Source organism: Ursus maritimus, unplaced genomic scaffold (assembly GCF_017311325.1).
Source record: "Ursus maritimus isolate PB19 unplaced genomic scaffold, ASM1731132v1 scaffold_13, whole genome shotgun sequence".
Lineage (NCBI taxonomy): Eukaryota > Metazoa > Chordata > Mammalia > Carnivora > Ursidae > Ursus > Ursus maritimus.
In genome coordinates, this window is record NW_024423675.1 from 19,909,721 (window position 1) to 19,931,465 (window position 21,745).

Here is a 21,745-nt window from a genome sequence, read left to right on the forward strand (position 1 = left end):
TTATTTCTTGGATCATCTTCATTTGTTTCCATGTTCAGAAATAGAAGAGAAGGGGTGCCTGGGTGGCACAGCGGTTAAGCGTCTGCCTTCGGCTCAGGGCGTGATCCCGGCGTTATGGGATCGAGCCCCACATCAGGCTCCTCCGCTGTGAGCCTGCTTCTTCCTCTCCCACTCCCCCTGCTTGTGTTCCCTCTCTTGCTGGCTGTCTCTATCTGTGTTAAATAAATAAATAAAATCTTTAAAATAAAAAAAAAGAAAAAAAAAAAGAAATAGAAGAGAGGTCATCATTCGAGGGCCAAAACCCTGCAAGGAAGTGTATTGAGCTTTATAACTAACATTTCCTCAGAGAACAGGTTCAAGAATCTGATTTTATTAGAAAATTCACAAGTCTTCATGCTAGCAAACTGCATATGAGAATATGTTTGATAAACCCCAAACATTAAATTGTCTGATTTTTTTTTAATTCCACTAAGCTATACACTTAAAAATGGTTAGGATGTTAAATTTTTATGTTATGTGTATTTTACCACAATTTAAAAATGTTTATGTAAGTGAAAAGTTCCAAATGAAGAATTGAAATGTTTTTCTTTTTCCTCCACATACTCAATATCTATTCTCTTGCCCTCAGATGTCACATGATACTCATTATTAGAGTTCCTGGAAATAAAATACTTTAAAAAATATTTCAAATAATTGTCAAGTCCCCAACAAGCAAAGATCTGGGATACCAGTATTCTCTGAATTTTGTAAACATAAATGTTTCATGAGCAGTTGATTCATCTGTAAAAACTTCTAGGTGAATTTAAGTTTAGCAGCCTGTTTTATACCAGCTTTTTATTTCATAATTTAAAAACCCCAATTTTGGGTGGGGGCAAGAAGAAGAAATAGATGGATTCTATGTATAAAGAATATTTCCACAAAAATTCACTGAAGGAATCCTTAGAGAAAGAGGTGCAATTGTAGAACTGACTTTTCACAAGGTTCTAATTTAGATTTTCTTCAAGTGTGGAAGCTTTCACACTGGAATGTCTCTGGCTGGACCACCGGGAGTTTTGAAATCTCTGTTTCCTTGGAACATGGTGGTTTTAGAAACAAAACAGATCTTCCTCCAGGGCAACTTTGGGCAACCAGGCCTCCAGAACAACTCAGCTGACCTAGACAGGTAGTAGGGCTAGAGTGGGAGTTTTCTGGAATGAATGAACACCCTGCTGCTATCTTCTGTCCTCGAGTCACTTGGTTGGAGATGTAAAGTCTTGAGGGAAAGAGTGTCATTGACTGAGCTTAGGTTTTGAGCCTGTTCCTGGCTGTACCAGGGGAGTGACGGGAAGTTTCTGCCAGGAAGAACTTCCAAAAACTCCTCCAGCCTTCTCAGTGATAGGGCAGGTTGTCTCCAATCACTGAACATAACAGAGGAAATGAAATGCCACAAAAGGAAATAGGGTGCTGTTACAGAAGGGGAGTGGAGACTGAGTCTACTCCTGAGAGGGAAAGCTGTTTAGAAGGGATGCTTTTAATAGGGCCCCAGGTTACCCATCCATTTCATTTTCACTGATATATCCTTGGGCTCCTTCAGCCCCCAAAGATGGTCACGCCTATGTTCCTGTTTATCTCAGGCATCCTTGCAACACTGGACAGAGTGTGTAGATCGGGGTTCTGTGGGCTGCAAAGAAAACCTCAGTTCCGTTGACTTAATACGGAAAAGTATTATTTCACCTAATAAGATCCGATGGGTTGGTTGAGTCAGTAGCTAAGTAATGCTGTCAAGGATTTAGATTAATTCCATCTTTCTGCTCTGCCATTTTAATTGTGTCAGTCACTAGATGGCTATAGCAGCTCCAGGCTTCCAATCCCACACACCACTATCCACAGGCAGAACAAGGGGATTATTGTGCCCTTGCGTCTCTTTTGAAGAGCCAAGAAATCTTTCTCAGAAGCCCCTCAGCAGATGTCTCTTCACGCCTTGTTGGTCAGAACTGGGTCACACGCCTCTTTTGCATCAAAGAAAATGGAATTTCCATAACTGGCTTAATCAAATTTTTTTTAATCCACCTGGACAAAGTTGGGTAATGTTTTGTGGACATTTATCATATTCGTGACTCCCTATATTTGAGAAATTTCCCCCATTACAAGTCCTGGATACCCAGGATGGAAGCAAAACTCACCAGTAGGCAGGTATGTTTGGGTGCGAGAATGTTGCCTGGACTCCACTGATCAGACACACCTACGTAAGACTTAAATTCAGAATCGAGCAAAGTAAGGAATTAGGAGCCAGGCAGAATCCCTTTTCCAGTGAAGGTGGTGAAGCGTTGCAGAAAGATGTGTGGTTTTCAGAGACACCTGTGTGGTAACATTCTGAACATGGCATCCATGCTACAGGTGGCAGTGGCTGCGGGTCTCCACTGGAGCAGTTTGGTGGTATAATCTGGGTACTGTTCCAGGTTATTTAGCTCTCAAGCCTGATTGTCTAGTCCTCTTTGGGATTCTGTGAATTCCCTCTGTCCCTCAATAAATTCCTCTCTGGCTTAAACTAGCTTGAGTTGGTTCTGTTGTTTGTTACCAGGAACTCTGCAAGGAAGAAGTGGAGAATGCTGCTGGTAGGCAAAACCATGTCTACTCCAGGAGGGGCTCAGAAGGTTCTTGGCATTGTAAAGCACCATTGGGGCTGTATTCTGTTGGGCGCACCCCACTTACGGAGAAGAAAATGTGAACGACGCCGCAGAAGTGGTGCCCTGTTGCCAAACCTGGCTTCCTTTGGGATGGCTCAAGGACTTTCACCTTTCTCTGGAAATCTGTTCTTCCTAGTACTCTCCTTAGCATTTCCCACGAAAGCCTTCATACCCTGAGAATTTTTCCCCTTGGCCTCATGGTAGGTGTAACTCAGTACTGTGTGGGAGACATCACAGACCAGTCTAGACAAGTCAAGTCAAGCATAAATAAAAAGGTTGAGAAAATGAGATACTGCGTACACTCCATTTTGCATCCTCTTACAAATAACTAAAAGGAAATGAACCTTGCCTGCAATTTATTTCACATTTTTATTAAGCAAAAACGAAACAGAACGAAAAACAAAACAAAACAAAAAACCATCACGGAAACATTAACGCAACTTCCAATAACAGAAGGAACTATGTTTACAATTCTGTCCTCGCCCTGCCTTGACAGAGCTGCTTGTGCCTTGTTTTAACATTGCGTAATTTGCGTATCTCGACTGAGCCTGTGTAATCATTAAGTGGGTACAATGTATCTTACCCCACCACCAACCACCCCTACTGGATATTTAGGAGGCTGCCAGCTTTTAAACATTCTTATATTAATTTTGTATTAAACAAGTATAAAACATTGTCCTTCTTTTGGAAAATGCTAATCACTGAATCCTATGAATATTTGGAATGGATTTGCCTGGAATTGCTGTTTGGCATTGCCAACAGCAATGTGTGTGTGGACCAGATTTACGACACCACCTCTAGCAACGAGTATGTTTTGAGTATTTTATTAAGGTAATAGAAGCAAAATGGAACCTTAGTGCTCTTTTATTTTGTATATTTTAACTATTATTGAGGTTTTCCTATGATTCTGGGGGTAAAAACTCCCTCATTCAGTATTGTCATAGAGTGTTCCCAGACCGAGTCAGCACCAGGCTCATGGATTGCAAATGTAATAAAGACGTGCACATTATCAAGAATGTTTCAGACAGTGCCATGTGGTTTTTTTCAGGAGCTGGTTTTAGGCAGAATTAATCCTTTTAGAGGGTTATTATATTGGATTGTCCTAGTTATGTCAAGGGATGGCCTGGGGGAGGGGATTTCTTCATGTGTTGGAACATCGCTGTACATTTAATTTCAAATTTTCTGCTCTGTGCATAATGAAAAACGTTCACCGAATTTGCAGCAGCAAATGTAAACTGTATTTTTGACATTTGAAAAATTTTAAATAGATTAATACTACAGAACTACATAGGTTCTCTCTGAAATCCCTTCCCAAAAATAAAACCGCTATTTTTCAGATAAATTATTCCTCTTTTTTCTTATTTTCTCTGCTAGAGACATAAGCAGTCACTTAAAAAAAAAAAATAGCCATTGAAAGAAATTTACATTCTGGCAAATGTGGCTTAATTTTGAATGCTGGTATAGAATTTCTCACAGAAAGCCAGGGTCCTGGAAACAGAATGTTCTTTTTTGAACCACATTTTGAAAAGGGAAATTAATTGTAACTCTTGCTTTTCCAAGCTGTGCCATCCTGGGGGAGGACAGGCAAAAAGTAACAAAAATAGTTTTTGGCTCCAAGGGCCCGCCAATGGAAATGCTGAAACTCCTGTCCTCAAAATCCTCTCTTCTCCCCACTGAAGCCCCTCTGGATAAAACCTGCCCGGCCGAGGCTGCTTCGTGAGCTCCCAGTGCTACCCTCCTCGGCTCCACCCCCCCTGGTGGCCTCAGGCTACCACTGCTGCTGCTTCCACATATTTGACCTTGTTGCTGCCCCAAAGCCACCTGTTCTCTGTCACTACCCCCACCCTCAGCCCTGCTGCAGGTGTCTGCTGGAGCTGTTCTGGCTGAGGGAGGAGTCCGCTTTGTTTCCTCTGTGCCTAATGGCAGCCCTGGTGGGGGCACTCTCTGATAAGCTCACACCCTCAGGATCTTATCCTGAAAACTCAGGTTCCCCTGGCCCTGGATCAAAGGACGTTGAAGTGACACAAGGTACTGCTGCCTCAGGTCTTTCCCCTCCTCAACAGCTGGGACAACTGGAGAACTACCTGCAAAAGAATGCAGCGTGCCCATCATCAGCACTCTATGTAAGAATTAACTCCAAGTGGGTTGAAGACATTTAACCAACGAGCTAAAACAGTAAAACTCCTAAAAGAAAACAGGAGAAAATCTTCATGACCTTGGATTTGGCAATGGATTCTTAGATACGACAACCACAAGCAATAAAAGAAAAAAAAATCTGGAGTGTGGCCAGCCATCCCGTATGACTGCACAAAAGAGCCACATCTGCTCTCCCACCTGCCGAAGCTCCTGGAACCTGAGTGGTGAACCTACCTGCCCTAAGAGGAGTCTTTTACCTCGGCACACGCTACGAGAGCTGCCCTTGGTAGCTTCTGGGTGGGCTGTTTCCTCCCTGTGTCCAGAGGAACGCTCCCTCCCATGCCTTCCCTGGCTAACCACCGATTTCCCACCACCAGGTTTCCTTCCTGTGCTTCTTGTCTTCACTTCTCTCTCATAAATCTCATGGTACCATAGACTGCTAAAACCTATTTTATTTTGCAGACCCAGAAACTGAGGCCACGGAGCCCCCGTGATATCTCTCACATTACAAAGTGGTTGAGAGAAAGATGTGAGGCTTGACCCTGGCCCCCAGGGCTCTTTCCTGGGTGGGACTCTGCTGAGAGCAGGGAGGCTGGTGGCCTCTGCACGTATGCATTTGCAGAAGTCGATTTGCAGGAGCACCTTTGGCTCTGGCTGATGGAAAAGGAAGGAATTTGTCGGCACGGAGAGGGAAAAAAATGAAGTGACAGGGAAGTGAGAGAGACGGAGGAGAGTCTGACCCTTAGCCAGGCCTGTGGACTGGTTTTGAGCCTCAGGACACTGTGACAGGTGTCTCAGAATCAGGGGAGCCTGCCCCCACCCAGAGTGGCACCAGTACAATAGGGCAGATGGCAGAACCATACTCTCCTGAAGGAAGAGCTCCCGCAGCTGGGAGCATGAGCGGTCCCATTCCCAAGCACAGTGAGATGCAGGGCTGTGGGCACGCCCAGAAATAACTGGCAGGAGATGCGGGTGGTTGTCAATGGAAAGACCTCCCGGATCATAAGGATTACGTATTGTGAACTTCTGACTCCGAATATCAGGTTCTCAAGCCCACATTCATTTGTTCACGTATTCAACAGACATTTCTTGAACATCTCTATGTTCCAGCTACCAGGCTTGTATTGAAGATACCCAAAGGTGGGCAAGAGAGACAAGCTCTCTGCTCTCAGGTGCTTACCGTTCCATTTAGCTTAGCATTCCCATTCTCCTCTTCTCGGGGTTCTCCTCTCTGTGACCCAAATGAACGAAAGTGTAATACACAGTGAAAAAAACAATAACCAAAAACAGAGATGCTTTGGGGCATCTTCTAAAACTTCCCACAGAGGCAATCATCTTTGTCCTGGTAAGGTCCTTGAAAAGCAAGGAACGCGTGTCAGCAAAGGACTCCTGGACTTAGCGCTTGGGGATGTGAAATGATGCCGTTCCCTTTGGGGTGAGCTTTCCTCACAGCTCATCGGGACCTCAGGGTGGGTCCTGGCTGGGGAACTGCCGGGCACTCTGTTGACAGCTGTTCTAGGAGACCAGCTGGTACAAGATGCTGTCACGTGACTTCTTAAGCCCTTAAGCCACTTAGTGCAAAGCCTGGCAGAGCTTTAATGTGGGTGCTAGGCTGAAATGGGAGGTGGTGCGTGGTGTGGTCAGCCACGGTTGGCTGGGGGCTTGGCCCCTGCAGCTTAATTAAAGGGCGAGGGAGGTAGGAACAGTGCGAGGCCTGGAACAGCTGCAGCAGGGGCCGGGGGAGCCAGGGGGTCTCCACTCCTCATAGAAAATGAGCTGCTTTAACGCTGCTGTCTATGCCAAAAATTCTTTCTCTTGAGTTTGAGCTCTCCACATCAAATATTGTTTAAAAATTGAAAACTTTCAGGGCACCTGGGTGGCCCAGTTGGTTAAGCGTCTGCCTTTGGCTCAGGTCATGATCTGGGAGTCCCAGGATGGAGTCCCTCTGCCCCTCCCCCTGCTCATGCTCTCTCTTTCTTTCTCTCTCTCACTCTCTCAAATCAATAAATGGAATCTTAAAAAAAAAAAAGAAAAGTTTCTATTTCTTTCTATACCCTAATAAAAACTGTGACACTGAAATGTTAAAAAAAAATTGTAAGTCAATTATACCTCAGTGAAGCTGACATTTTTTAAAAATAAAATGTTAGGAAAACTGTGATTGACACACTGTTCATTTTAACAATCTCTGGGTGTGAACTTAGAAAACGCCAAGAAAGAAGAATTTCACTGAGACTTTCAGTGCTGAAATCCACTTTTTTTTTTTTTTTTGGCCAGTTAATACCAGTCCACTGGTTTCCAAGTTCCAGACAGAAATTGTTTTACCCAGACTGCATCGTGAAATAATCATCCTGTTTATTTCCCAACTGATATTTCTTCTATGTTTGCATTGAGGAACCTTGCAGAAATGAAATAGGAAGTGAGAGAGTGAAGTGGTTTATTTTAAACTTTTTATTTTGAGACCACTGTAGATTCACATGCAGTTGTAAGAAATGATAGAGAGAGGTTCTGAGAAGTCCCTTTGCCCTCTTCCCCAGTGGCGCCATCTTGCAGAACTACAGCACAGTATCGCAGCCTGGATATTGACATTGAGAGTCTATCACCATACCCGGATCTCCTCTGTTTCACATGTGCGTGTGTGTCGGTGCGTATTGAGTTCTACGAAATGTGTTTTGAGCTCTGATGAAGAAAAGTGCTTTGCAAGTGCACACGTGATTAACATGAGGCATTTAATTTTTTTGGTGGCTATTACTTTTGCATTCTTGGTAGATAATATTTTGTCGACCCTAAGTATGTAATACCTTTTGTGTGAATAGCATAAAGAATTGTATGACCATTCTCGTCCCAATGAGATGTGCTTAACGTCTTTAGCTCTTAAAGATGTCACTATTAGAATCCCAAATACTGGGGTGCCTGGGTGGCTCAGTCGTTAAGCATCTGCCTTTGGCTCAGGTCATGATCCCAGGGTCCTGGGATCGAGCCCCGCACTGGGCTCCCTGCTCAGTGGGAGGCCTACTTCTCCCTCTCCCACTCCCCCGCTTGTGTTCCCTCTCTCGATGCCTCTCTCTCTGTCAAATAAATAAATAAAATCTTAAAAAAAAAAAAAAAAAGAAGCCCAAATACTTTCAGTTAGATTTGGGACCTGCTAGGGTTCCTTCTGTCTGAATATTTAAGCCTGAAGCTGGACTCTATTTCCTGGATCACCTGAATTCCCACAGTTAAATTACACTTTTCTCTATTTACATTTCCTTCTTGTTCTATTGCCAAGATAATATATTCTTGGGCTGGTAACTCAATAGTACATAAGTATATTGTTTGTTTTTTTTTTTAAACTGAATTTGAGAACCCCAAGAAGTGGCCAACTCAGTTTCCTGGGTGACCCTTTCTAAGTCCACGGGGTCTCCAAACTAGTTAGGGGGTTCCTTCTTAGGGCAAGTCACTGCTATCACCACCCAAGGGAAGCAGGAGGCCTATCTCTCCTGGAGCCTCAGGCCCTGGGGAGTGGTAGCGTTTGCGGGGGCTGCAGGTTCTATGGGGGCAGCACCAGTAAACTTGTCGTTAGCACAGCCCAAGAGTCTCGAGGAACAAACTACTGACAGGTTGGGTTCTTCTCTCCCTCTGTTCCCGCTCTGTTGGTGCCCCCCCCCCGACCTTCTCCAGGGTAGCAGCCAGCCAAGGCCACACCTTAGACGTCATTATCTGGCTGTCACAACTAAGCCACCCCCAAAATCTCTAAGCCTCAGCCCCCTCTTTGACTACAACTTCTCCCATTCTAGAGAATTCTAAAGCTTGGCTGTCTTTTGACGTCGTTTAGTCCAATCTCCACACCTCACAGGTGGGAACATTGCAGCATTAGGTGATGTGCTCACAGGCACGCAGCTGAGCAGTGGCAGAAGCAGCATTTGGATTACGGTCTCCTGACTTCCAGTTCAGGGCTCTTGCTACCGTAGCACATTCCTCACTTCCCGCCTCAAACCACCTCATCTGCTCTGGGCCCTTGTGTGACCCCCACCCTCTCCCAGGCTTCCCAGACCAGCACGCTCTCCTCTCCCTCTACTTCCCCATGCACCCCAGGCCTGTAGCCTGCCCCTTCTGACTGTACCCTCTGGGCCCTCCCCAGTCCTAGGCACTGCTCTTCTTCCTGGGCTGTGGGGCACTGTACAGAAAGCCATAGAAGCATCCCAACTAGATCCACCATGAACTTGACCAGTGGAAAACGGGAGGCAGGAGGAAATGGGCAGATATATTTCATCTTCTTTGTTTCTACTGTGGACGACGCCAAGGCAAGTGCCTCCTTGTAATTCTTCCAGGGTTCCATTAACATCATTGCCGAGTGCCTGGGCTTTCTAAGGGAGAGGCACCATCCAAAGGGAAGGCACAGGGGGGGGAGATGCAGGGAGAGTCCAGGCGATGGCAGCAGTTGGTTTGGTTGAGCACATGATGTGTGTAGGGACGTGGCCTCCGCAGTCAGACTCGCTGGGCTTGGCTCTTAGATCCGCCGTTTTTACCATCTATGTGACCTGAGCAAGAGAGGACCCTAAACCTCAATTTCCTTGCATGTAAAGGGAGGATAATAGTTGTGCTTTTAGTGTTGGAAGAGTCACTGATTTTAAGTCATCAAAGCACTTAGCCCAGGGTCTGTTAGAACCCTCGGATAAATCCTAGTTATTATAATAAGGTAGCAGTACAGGCTGTAGGACAGACGGCAGAGGATCTGGAATTTAATTTGGTCTATAGGCAGACACCGTGAGTGGAGACAGGCACGTCCAGGAATGTGGTCTGTGACAGTTCCTTTGGTTGTTGAGTGTAGGGTGGCCTCGGAGCAGTGTGTGGGGGGGGGATGGAGTGGGGTCCGAGGGGCCAGTTGGAGAGTATATATAAACAGTGCCCAAGATGGCATGGGAACAGAAGGGGGGGGGAATCAAGGATAGCACGAGAGTCAGTGAGATCCATTTTCTTGTCTCTGGATCATGCAGAGTTCTATTCTTTCTGCTCTGAAATCCAGGGATTCCTACTTGCCGCTTCCCGTTGGGTCCTGGCTTAGGCCAGCAGGCAGGGGAGCTCTGGCCTTCACGAGGCCTGGGGTTCTCCACGCTGGCGGCTGCACATTACACCATCATCCACAGCTCTACAAACCACGAAACCCATTCCCCTGCACTCTCCTCCCCTGCGACGGAATCAGAACATCTGGGGCGCTGGGCAGAGATGTCTTTTGAAGCTCCCCCAGGTGATTCAAATGGCAGCTAGGATCAAACAGCAGTGAGACTAGGGACCACGGCCTCACCTCGGGAGTTCGCACCAGACTAGAGCACCCAGCCTCGGCGTTACTTTCCGCTCCCTTGTTCTAATCAGAAGGAGCAGACTTCAAAATCTCTTATTAGGACACACTCTTCATTAGGTTAAGCTCACCCAGACCATCGTGCTGGATGTCATCAGCATCTACCCAACAGATCCTGGAAAGAACTTCAGTTTGGTTCAGGTTGCAGCAGCAAAGAGTGCGGAGAAGACAGAATCATCCCCCATGCTTCAGGGGATGAGCCATGATGGACGGAAGTCGATCATAGTAAGAGTAATCCATTCATCTCCGGCAGGGACTGGTACGTGGGCACGTGACACAGTTCTGAACAGTGAGATATGAGGCTTTCGGGAAATTTACCCCTCTCCCTGTATTGAGGGGTGCATGGAGAAGTTTCTGCCCCTCCTCTCTCTTCCTGCTTTGAGACGCCGTCACGTGAGAATGTGCAGCTCGTGCCACCACAACCATCTTGTGACCATGACTGACACTTCTTAATGCCAACCCTGAGTTGCAGGACCAGCCCTGAAGCAGCCCACTTTGAGGTTTATTGTTAATACTTTTGATGGGGTATTCTGTCGTGTGCAGCCCCAAGCTCCCAGATATGCTCACTTAGTAAGGTCTCACAGGTGAGGCTGACAACAACAAAAACAGCCAGTTTCTGATTATCTTAGTAGGTCTCTTCCAACATAGAAGAGGGACTTCGGCAGTTGTTGAGGCAGTTCAGAGTTAAGACTGCTACTGACTCAGTCCCTGAAAACTAGAACCCTCTCCCCTCCAATGAAATACCAAGTAGTCAGAGACTCCTTGTAATAAACTGGTAATTAAACGAACCCTCATTCATTAGCATCCCTAGCAACAATTTGACTTGACTGCTCCTGAGAACGTGGCCCCGGGGCGGTGGAGCTGCTGGGGTGGGGATAATGTGCTTAAAGGCAAAGTAATACTTCAGATGCACAGGTAAAGGCGGAACCCAATTAAAAGGAGAATTTTCATGTAATTTTTTTCAGATGATAAGTTTTAGGACCACTCTGCAGTCTTGTATCTATGCAGTTCCATGAAGTTAGTTAATTTTCATTGCATTGTAAATTTCCACCAAGTTGCATTTTAATGTGTTTGTACCTTGAAATTTGTATGCAGAGACTGCATAGGCTATCAATTTAATGAACTCCTCACAGACATTATGTGATAAATATAATTAAAGCACCGAGATTCCATATTGACAAAGGCAGAAAGAGTCTTGAAGTGAATGTTAGAATTCTAAATTGGTGATTTTTACTCCATGCCAGAAGCAATTTTTTTTTCCTCTGTGAGTCCATCTCTGTTATGGTCATAAACATCATGGAGGGAATTGTAAGCGTTAATTATTTAACATGCATCTTTTCAAAAATATATCTAATATACAAACCCAGATAAGCGGATATTAACCATGAGATGTGTGTGATGTACACTGTAATATAAACTATAAAGAACCCCTGGTAGTATGTGGATAAAAGTATCTATGGGTTCAACATTTTGTTGCATTTTTCCATCTTAGAATGTGTAATTCTCGTTTTAAAATCCAAAAGTCCAGCAGGCATTTTCAAGTGAACGTAGATTCTCAAGTTCCTCTTGATCCCTGTAGCCCCACACAGGATGTACTCTGAGATAAGCGGGAAGTGAAAATGAAGGGCATATCTTAACAGTTTCAGCAGCCTAGGAAGTACCTCTCAATGCTGTGAGTGAGAGGCCTCGGCTGAAAAATTGTATTTACCCATGTCCAATGGCCGGTGGCACTTGGGACTTGGGCATCAGAAACACCAGGTCTCACATCACTTTACTAGCTCTGTGACTGCGCTGGTCACTTACCCTCTGCGAACCTCTATTTTTTCCACTTTCAGATTCATATAATAATCCCTGAACTCATCACCTCTCAGGCTAGTTGTCAACTCCAAATAAAACAATGAAAATGAAATGCTCCAAATGGAAGCAATTTGGAAATTGTAAAGTACTTTATAAATGTCAGATGCTTACAATTAATATTTTGTTTTCCTCTTTCATCTTTCTAAGATATAAAAAATAGCAATTTTGTTTCTAAAATAATTCCACTTACAAATTTCATTATGTCAAATTCTGTTAAATAGCCTTCAGGTAAGCATGGAGGAATAACCAGGTCAGTATAATAGGCCATTGCTATGATAGCCTCAATATTTTCTTGTGTCGTGTCTTTCAGTGAGGTAAGCTGGGCAGCTTTATTGCTTTAAATAATTGCTTCCTATAATTCTGCCTTTGTCACTCTTTTCAATTGTTCCAATTTGCCTGGCAGATATTTCCTGGCCAACTGAGTTGGCTAGCTTCCGGTTCCAGTAGTGAGCTTACTTGTCTATTTTAGACCAAGACCCTGGGTGCAAGACCATAGTTAGTAATTGGCTGCACAACAGCTTTTTAAACTGCAGCTTTAGCTGAGATGGTAAGTGAATAATCATCAGTTCCACAGTGAAGGTGAGACAAAGTCACCTTAGGGTAAATTACAAAGAAATACATAGACTCCCTGGACCAAAGGGTCCAGGCTGAGGCTAAAAATGAGGAGTCAGAGGATACAGGGGCAGGAGGGGTGAGGAAGTCTCTTTGGAGAGGAGTGTGGGGGTGCCACCCCCTTCATCTCAAACCCAGTGAGAGGGCTTCCCAGAGGAGCCTGCCAGAGACTGCAGTTAGGTAGACCAGAGGACTGGAGTCCAACTCGCTCTGGGAAAGCTCAAGTTCCACCCGTGACAGCATGGAGAGGGGCACGGCGGGGTGGGAGTGCTGCACTGGGATGGGCCTGCAGGGAAAGACAGATATCTCTGTGCTTTTTTTTGGACAAGGTATGGCGCCCTCTTGGGACCCATCTAAAGGGACTGGAGTAAACTCTGGATTTCTAGGGTCAGAGAAGGAGTTGTAAACAAGCAGTGGAATAGCTCAGCATCCACCTGAAGAGTCCCCTGGGAAGAGGCCTTCATTAATAGGAAATGCTGAAGAATCCAGGAGGGACCCCATGGTCTGCTTTAACTGTAGCCCAGGCACAGCAAGCCCAAAGCTATTCAAATCCAGGAAGAAGTGCTCCATCTCTGAACTTCTTTTCTCCCCACTTCCTGCTCACCTTCACCCAGGTTGGGTCCTAAAGTGGCCTCTAGTGAATGGGGGAGTGCTGAGCCTAAGCCAGCTGCATTCCTTCTGGGAAAGTCATCTGGAGACCTGAGACAGGAGACGGGGATGAAGTCTTATTTTCAAGTAAAGTTTGATGCATTTGTTTATATCCTGTATCCAACATTATAATTTTAGAATGAAGCTGTGGTTGACATTTAGTTACTATAGGACTAACGATTATCTAAAAATGAGCAGAAAATAATATGTACTCTATCCAACTTTCCATGTAGGGGCAGGGGAAGACAACCAACACTGAATATATCTTAAAACAGCTGTGAGAGACAAAAATTAAGTTGCATTTCAATCACATCTCACAAGCTGCAAATGCAAAATGTTAGTTATATTTTTTATATTAAATGGGCAAAGTTCCCTTTGCATAATGGAGTCCAGTGGCCAGTAAAAGGGACTTGATGATGTGATGACATGTTGACTAACTGGAAAAAATTTCAACCTGGAAGAACACAAATACTTTGTTTCAGGCCTTAAAATTACCCAGTCAAGTAATATGTCCTCTTGGATACTTTGAAGAATATTTACATTCCTTTAGTTTAGGTTAGTATTATTTCCCATCTAGCATGATGGCTTACACATAATATGTGCTCAAAAATATTTTCAATTTAATTATTCTTTACAAGATACTTAGCACCAAGGCGTGTGGTCTTTTTAAATGTTGACAACAACACTTCAGCTGAAAAATCTCCATATTTATAAAACGTGGTGCAAACTCGAATGGAGTGTGATTATGGTCTCACTTGTATTTCACACTGTAAAGTGTTGCTGAATGGTCTAATAGGAGGAAACAGAATTTAAACCAGAAACATAAAAGTGGGGTTCTTTTTGCCAATCAACTGTGATGGCGCAGTAAGTACAACAAATGTTTGCGTATAGGAAGCCTAGACTTGAATCTACCACTGTCATTCACTACACTTCAGACCCCTGTTTTGTCCCCTGTGAATGGGGGATGCCAGGCTTGCTACCTCAGAGTGGTAAGGACACTTAAAAAGAAAATATACAATAAAATACCCTTTGTAAACTCTGAAGTGCTGCACCCGTGCAAGGGCTTAAAAACAGCCAACTGTTTAACATTCATTCATTGCCACGTGCATAGCGCTTTATATCTATTTTCTCATTCAATCTTCGCCAGAACCACAAGACCTAGCTAGGTACTACTAATTCTCTCCATTTTACAAATGAGGAAACTGAGAGGTTAAGCCAACTAGTTCAAGGCTATACAGAGCTGTAACTTGAAATCAGCAGATCCTGACTCTTAACCCTAAGCACTAAGCTGCCTTCCTGCTTGTTATTTACTAGAGGTGCTGAGATCTCGTAGAGTTTCAACAAATATGGTTCTGTAAACTGCTAATTTAAAAGGGAACTCCTCCCCACACCTGACTTCTAAGCAGTTCCCTCGCACTCCCTGCCTCCAGCCCTCGCCCAGGATCCTCCCGCCACTCAATCTGCTCTCGGGCCGCCCGTGGCCTCAGCGTCCCTACGCATGCGCTCGGGGGGGGGGGGGGGGGGGGGGAACCCGCGCAGGCCCAGTGGCCGGGCGGCGCCGGGAAACCTCCCAGACTCTCCTCTCCCGGCCCCGCCCCACTCCGCCCCGCGGCTCCTTCGCGGCTGCGGCTGCTTAGGGAAAGCTAAAGGGTGAGCTGAACCTCCGCAGCTGTTACTGTCACCAGCGCTAATCACAGAGGCTTTGGGTCTGGCCGGAAGCCCCCTTCCCTGCGCCCAGTCCCAGCTCATTTCCTGTCCCGTTTCGCCCGCCCAGCCGCGACCTGGCTCTGCAGGCGGCCCAGGCGCCCGGGGTAGGTAGTTTGTGTACGGTTACCATGGAGATGCTGGCCCGCCTGGCGGAGCGGGCGGTCTAGGGGGCTGGCAGGAGGGGGGGCCTGGCAGGAGGGGGGCTGGCAGGCAGAGTGACCGCGTTGCTCCGCTGTGTCCTGGCCTGAAACTGTGGAGGAGGGGGCATTGCCGGGAGCGGGGAAACCTCTGTCCGCACGAGAGGTGAGGCGTCCCCCTCCGGGTCAGCGGGGACCTCTCCTGCTGTTATCCGCCTTCCTGCCCCCAGAAGGGGAGAGAGGCCTTGTACATGCTCTCGGGGTCGGGCAGCGGCTGCCCTTATTTCTGTACACTGAGCTTAGTCAAGTGCACGGAGCTTACTAGAAGCTTGGAAATACTTACTGAATGAAAGTGGTAAACCAAGGGGCTTTGTGTAGGCAGACAGCTACCTCGCCAGGGTCATACACTTTGTACCTGGGTTCTTTTAGGCAACAGATAGGGAGGGGGTCAATAAATAAATAAATGTAACAGTATACTTTAGAATACATCATATGTACATTTAATGCCTTTTATCGTCTGTTCCCACGACCATCACAGCGGCTCTTTGACCTCACTCTAATGTAGAATTATTTTAGCTTGGTAGAAAATCAAGAAGCACTCACTTTGTAACCTATTTTGTGAACCTATAAAACTCTGATTAGTTGCTGATTTGGCATACCTGATATTCAATAAAATACCTAATAAAAATTATTTTGCGTAACCCCCCCAATTTAAATTTTAACTTGCAAAATTTCTGTAAACACAAACGTCATTCCCTTTCATTTGCAATTTCTTTTTTTAAATGCAGTTTTTTATTCATGGGAGAATTTTTATTGTATCCTTTTATGACATAGTGCCTGGGTAGCAGTAGGAACTTTTTCTCAAGGGCCAGGCACCATGCTAAAGAACTTTACATGAATTATGTTATTTAATTATCAGAACAGTCCTATAAGGCAGTTATGACCATCCCTATTTCACAGATGAGGAAACTGAAGCTTAGAGGCATTACAATCTTTGCCAACGTCACATAGTTGTGAATTGTCAAAAGAGTATTTTTTTAATTTTTTAATATTTTTGATATTTTTTTATTATGTTAGTCACCATACAGTACATCCCTGGTTTTTGATGTAAAAGTTCGATGATTCATTAGTTGCGTATAACACCCAGTGCACCATGCAATACGTGCCCTCCTTACTACCCATCACCAGCCTATCCCATTCCCCCACCCCCCCTCCCCTCTGTAGCCCACAGTATTTGAACCCCTGCTCCAGCAAAGCACTTAACCCCTGCCTCGTTGGGTGCTCATGTTAACAGAAAGGTATTTCAAAATCATGGAAAGTGTCTTGAGTGCAGATGGCCCCGATTCACAATGGTTCAACTTAGAAATTTTCGACTTTACTGTTAGTGCAAAAGCAATACACATTCAGTAGAAACCATGCTTTGAATTTTTGTCTTTTCCCCAGGCTAGCGATAGGCTCTGTGATACTCTCTGGTGATGCTGGGTAGCGGCAGCCACTCACTGTGATACACTCACAACCATTCTGTATCCATACAGCCATCTGGTTTCTAAATTTTTTTAATTTAAAGATTTTTTTTCATTTATTAGAGAAAGAGTGCGGTGCATGGGGGGGTGGGGCAGAGGGAGAAGCAGACTCCCTGTGAGCAGGGAGCCCTATGGTGAGGGGGGGGAGGGGAAGCTCCATCCCAGGACCCCAGGATCACAATCTGGGCAGAAGGCAGCCATTTAACTAACTGAGCCACCCAAGCGCCCCCCAGCCATTCTGGTTTTACTTTAGGCACAGTATTCGATAAGTTACACGAGATACAAAATAGGCTTTGTGTTAGATGATTTTGCCTAACTGTGGGGTAATGTAAGTATTCTGGGCATATTTAAGTTAGGCTCTGTTCTACTATGATGTACAGTAGGTTATGTGGATTGAATGCATTTTCGACTTAATGACATTTTCAATTAAAGATGGGTTTTTCAGAACGTAACCCTATCATAAGTTGAGGAAGATCTGTATTTGATTTGCAGGGAATAGAGAATGGAGACAGTCAGCCTTTCTCTTGTTGCAGAATGTCTTGATAGAGCAGTGCTGCATTTAGCAGGAAGACTGGTTCAGGTGACTATTAGCGGCAAAGAGAAAGACAGGTCTTGATAATTAGGTACAAATTTTTACGAATGAGGACTCGAAAGTATTTTGTTAAAAATGAAGCTCTCCAGCTTCAAATTTCCTACCGCTGGTGGTGGTCGTCCTTCAGAGGTCCTGTGGGCATCATACAATCCGGACAGCGATGCAAGATAGCTCACTGCCTTTTTCTTCTTTCCCTTTCAAAGTCTACTTCTCCTGGGTTTTTTTTAAAAGGTCTCCTGGCCCTCTGACCTCGCCCCTCCAGGTTTGCATAAAGTGTCCCCCCTGGCTTTTTCTGTCCTCTCAGCTACCAAATCCTGTTGGTTTTTCTGTTCTTGTTGCCCCTCACTTATTCTCATCTCTCTTCTTACCTCTGTTTCACCTTTACTCCTTCATCTCAGGCTTTCAATACCTCATTCACAGATCATGCTGTTTATCAAGTCTTACTCCCTGCCAGGCAACTTGCAGTGGAGACAAGAAAGGAAAAGGGGGCTGAATGTGATCTCATATTACCACTTGGCATCCAGAATCAAATGCCATTTGACGGGGTGCCCTGCTGACTCAGTCGGTAGAGCATGCAAGGCTTGATCTCGGGGTCATGAGGTCAAGCCCCACACTGGGCATGGAGCCGACTTTAAAAAAAAAGAATCAGAAATGCCACGTGCCATTTGAAATAAAGTCCCATATGCCTTCCTAATCCACTGTAACAAATGTCCCAATGAAAGAAGCCATATTGCCTTCAGCTTGATATTGCTTAGCTCAGATCTACATTAGAAAATGGAGTTCGGGGGCACCTGGGTGGCTCAGTTGGTTGAACGCCTGGCTCTTGATTTCAGCTCAGGTCATGATCTCTGGGTTGCGAGATGGAGCCCCAAGTCAGGCTCCAAGCTCAGCGGGGAGTCTGCTTGAGATTCTCTCTCTCCCTTTCCCTCTGCCTCTTTCCCCTGCTCATGGGTGCTCTCTCTCTCTCTAAAAATAAATAAGTCTTAAAAGAGAGAGAAAATGGAGTTCAGCGATTCTACAAATGTTGACCTCCAGCCATGCCTCACCTAAGGAACTGTGGCTCAGAGTCTGGTGAGGCAGCCCCAGGTGCATAATGGGAGGGTGTACTGACAGAGGTCAACCGGCGACCTTATGGAGTATGGAGGAGGAAGACTTCACTGAGGCTGGAGGACGGGGAGAGGCATGTCCAGGAATGCTTCCTTGAGGGCGTCTAAGAATTAGGTGGCTGATTACATAAGAACTACCTGATTTTGTCCCTTCTAGTCCTTTCCCTCCTTCCCATCCTGCCCACTCCTGCCAGATCACACCATGCCTCCAAATCTGTTAATTAATTTGCTTACCAGCTTTTTTTATTTCTTGACCTGCCATTCAGTTCTCTCTCTGGTCCAACTCCAATCTGTATTTCCAGAGCTCATTCTTGTCCAGCACACATCCCATATGTTCTTGGCTCTCTGCCTTGGCTCACTCATTGACTTTGCTGGAAATTCCTTCTCTCCTCTAGCCCTAGTGTCAGCCATTGCCACATGCTTCAAATTCAGCCCATTTTTCAGAACCCAGCTCAATCATCACCTCCTCCAACAGGTCTCCCTGACACCTTCTCCCCAGCAGAAATCCCTTCCTTTTTTTGTAATCACATGGGAGTTATTTCAGTTTTTTCTTAGCCGCTATCAGTTTCTACCTTGTATTAAAATCATTTGGGTACAAGCAGCTGACATTCAGCTGGGACACTCCAGGAAAGCTGCTCCAGTTGTAAAAATATTGACACGTCTCTATATTGATGCATAAATAGCCGTAGCCCCAAGGCCTCTGACGGCCCTGCTTCCTTCCACCCAATCTCATGAGTAATAGTTTGAATATCATCTCTGGGCGTATATCATAGCTTTTGTGCTATTGTCTAAGATTTCATCTCTCACAAAACTGTTGTAGGGATTCATTGAGATGATGTACTCGAGACTGCTTAGCATAGTGCTTGGTATTAAAGCAAATGTTTAACTAGTATTAGTGGTCCTTCTTGCCTGAGAGTGAAGACAGTGTTTATTACTGTGTTTCCAGAGAGCCAAGCAGAGAGCTTTGCACATAGGAAACAATTAATCCATACCAGCTGAATGGATTTGTTCCAGCTGTCAAAAGAATTTTTGTAAAGTCAAAATTTTGTGATACTATTGTATTATGGTTCAGGTGTACTTTACAGACAAGCTTTCAAACTCTGAGTGATTGTTTAAATTGGCAAAAATCCTCTATAATAAGAATTTGTAATTTAACAAAAAAATCCTTCCCTCTCCCCTAAAATCACGCTTCTAACTCAGTTCACTTGTGTCATTGAAAATTTCCATATTTGATTTAGTTCATGACATATTAACAGTAATATAATAATAATAACTGTGCAGATCTTACCTTATTGAAACTGCTTCTTACAATGTAACTGTTAAGGTTTGGGAGAAAGAAAAAAGAAGAGGGAGAAAGGAAGTTGTTTTAGAATTTGTGGTAAAAACTTATGAACAAAAGGATTTTTAAGCCCATTGTTCTACATTATTTCCACCAATGTTTGATCAATATAAATTCCTGTATGCCCAAATAAAGCACAGAATTGCTAGCACTCAATCTGAGTAAATATTCCTGCTTCATTACTCCATGAAAGAGTATAGTTTTCCATGCAAACAAAAATACACAATCTCGGTCAGGAACGATGGTCCATTATTGTTCATCCAAAGCACTTTCTCTAATCTTTATTAGGTTTGCCAGACCACCTTTGACATTGCTGGACTTATTACTGCTATGTGGGGCCAAAGGAATCACAAACTTGCTTTGGGCTCTGTTCATTGTATAGGAACTTCTTCTAAGTGGTTGCGTTCTTAACTGCAGTGGGCCTTTTAAACACTAACAAACAAGCAAACAAAACTGATATGGCCACTTGAGTTAGATGTGCTGGGACTGAGTTTACATTATTATGCATCCAAAAGTAATACAGGTGTCCCCTGCTTTCTGAAAGTTCGTGTTACATCGCTTTGCTTTTATGCAAGGCCTGCAATAGAGCTTTCTTATAAAAGCGAAAATGCTCTTCAGATTTCTTTCCGTGAGTGAAAACAGGTATTAATGTAGGTCCTTTGTAAAAGCAAAGTGGCAGAAAGGGGGGCATACTGTGCACGTCACACCATTTCGGCTTACCAGTTTTCATAGGAATGCTCTGCTTTTAGATAGCGGGGGAAACCTGTATCTATATATACGAAAAACACTTTGTACATATTTTTAATAATTAGCCTTGACTATTTTAAAAAGAAACAGCCAATCATATCAGAACCATGAGAAGTAAAATGTACTTGGCCTGTCATAGTTTCTGTTAGTTGTGTTAATGTGCGTGATTTTTGGAGACATTGCTTGAATTCCAAATCCTGTATCAAAAATTCCTAGAAAGAAAATTCCTAGAATAGGACTGCTTATCTAGTAATTTTTTACTCTTTTACCTCACCTGGCCTTTCCATGTGAAAGGAATAGCAGAAAGACCTGCAACTCATGTTGGTTTTAACATTTAAAAGTTGTTAAATTAAAAAATGCCCTCCAAGGGCTAGTTTTTTAAAGTATTAGTGTTCTCTGTAAATATTTATCTGTATTGGCCAATCAGGTATTATGCCTGACCAAAAATAATAATGTACAGGTAACCAATTTTCAGAAGTAATAAAGTACATTTAATATTAAAGAAAAGAAAAGAAAGGAAAAGCGTATTTGTAGTTTTTATCATGCTCTTTACCTCAAAACTTTTAGGGTTGGGCCTTGGTAGAACTAAACAAATGTTCTTGTTGTCTGTTGTTACATAACAACTTAATGTATAGAATCATAATATAGTAAATCCTCTTTACTTGTCTAAGGAATCATCTGTTGATTCCACTTATGGAAATGAAGTCTTTTTAGTTTCCTTGGGCATATGTCACAAAAAATGTTTCTTTTTTGCAAAAGTTATTCTAAAATTGGGCACTGAAATATAGGAAAAATTTCCAGGCCTCTTTCTCCTTAGAGATACAACATTTTCAGGGATCTGGGTTGTTGTTTTTTTAATGAACACCTAATACCATATACTAATTAGGAATCTCGACTGTTTTCAAGTTTAGAGCTATAGAGGTGTCCTGCCAAGGTAACCAGGCCTCCATGGGGACACACCAGCATTTAAGAGGGGTCTGCATTCTCATGGCCCTTGTGCATGACTTTAACTGAGAAAGCTAGCCTGGGAAAGAAAATTTGATATTGATACTTGATATTTATTCATCTAGGATACTATCTCACATTGACGGTGATTTGACTCCATTGATTCAAATACATCATGGGTAAATGTGGGGCTGAACCTTTCCCTGAGTTTACAAACTACATTTATAAAAGCAAATATAGCCTGGAAATAGGCCCCATCTGTCTAGAACTAACCTTATACTCACAGTGTGTGTGGAGGACAGTAGAAGGAAAAAAAGGAAAATTTAGTTAAAATTTTAACAGAACCCCCCAGTATTGTTTTTTTATAGATAGGAGAACACGAGGTGATTTTCTCT

At 44.1% G+C, this 21,745-nt stretch overlaps 1 protein-coding gene and 1 long non-coding RNA gene across 4 annotated transcripts in view; both read left to right on the plus strand.

The window, feature by feature from the left end:
- Positions 1 to 3,984, plus strand: part of LOC121102258 — a 94,872-nt gene extending 90,888 nt beyond the window's left edge. The window contains exon 3 of the long non-coding RNA XR_005834310.1: positions 2,561 to 3,984. This is a non-coding gene — a long non-coding RNA (uncharacterized LOC121102258). The remainder of the gene's footprint in view (positions 1 to 2,560) is intronic.
- A 10,828-nt stretch (positions 3,985 to 14,812) lies between these two features.
- Positions 14,813 to 21,745, plus strand: part of ARMC2 (armadillo repeat containing 2) — a 99,674-nt gene continuing 92,741 nt past the window's right edge. For 2 of the 3 annotated variants that reach the window (XM_040627607.1, XM_040627606.1), the window contains exon 1: positions 14,813 to 15,065. The gene's annotated coding sequence lies outside the window, so the exon portion shown is untranslated. The remainder of the gene's footprint in view (positions 15,066 to 21,745) is intronic. The other variant, XM_040627605.1, reaches the window with a different exon arrangement.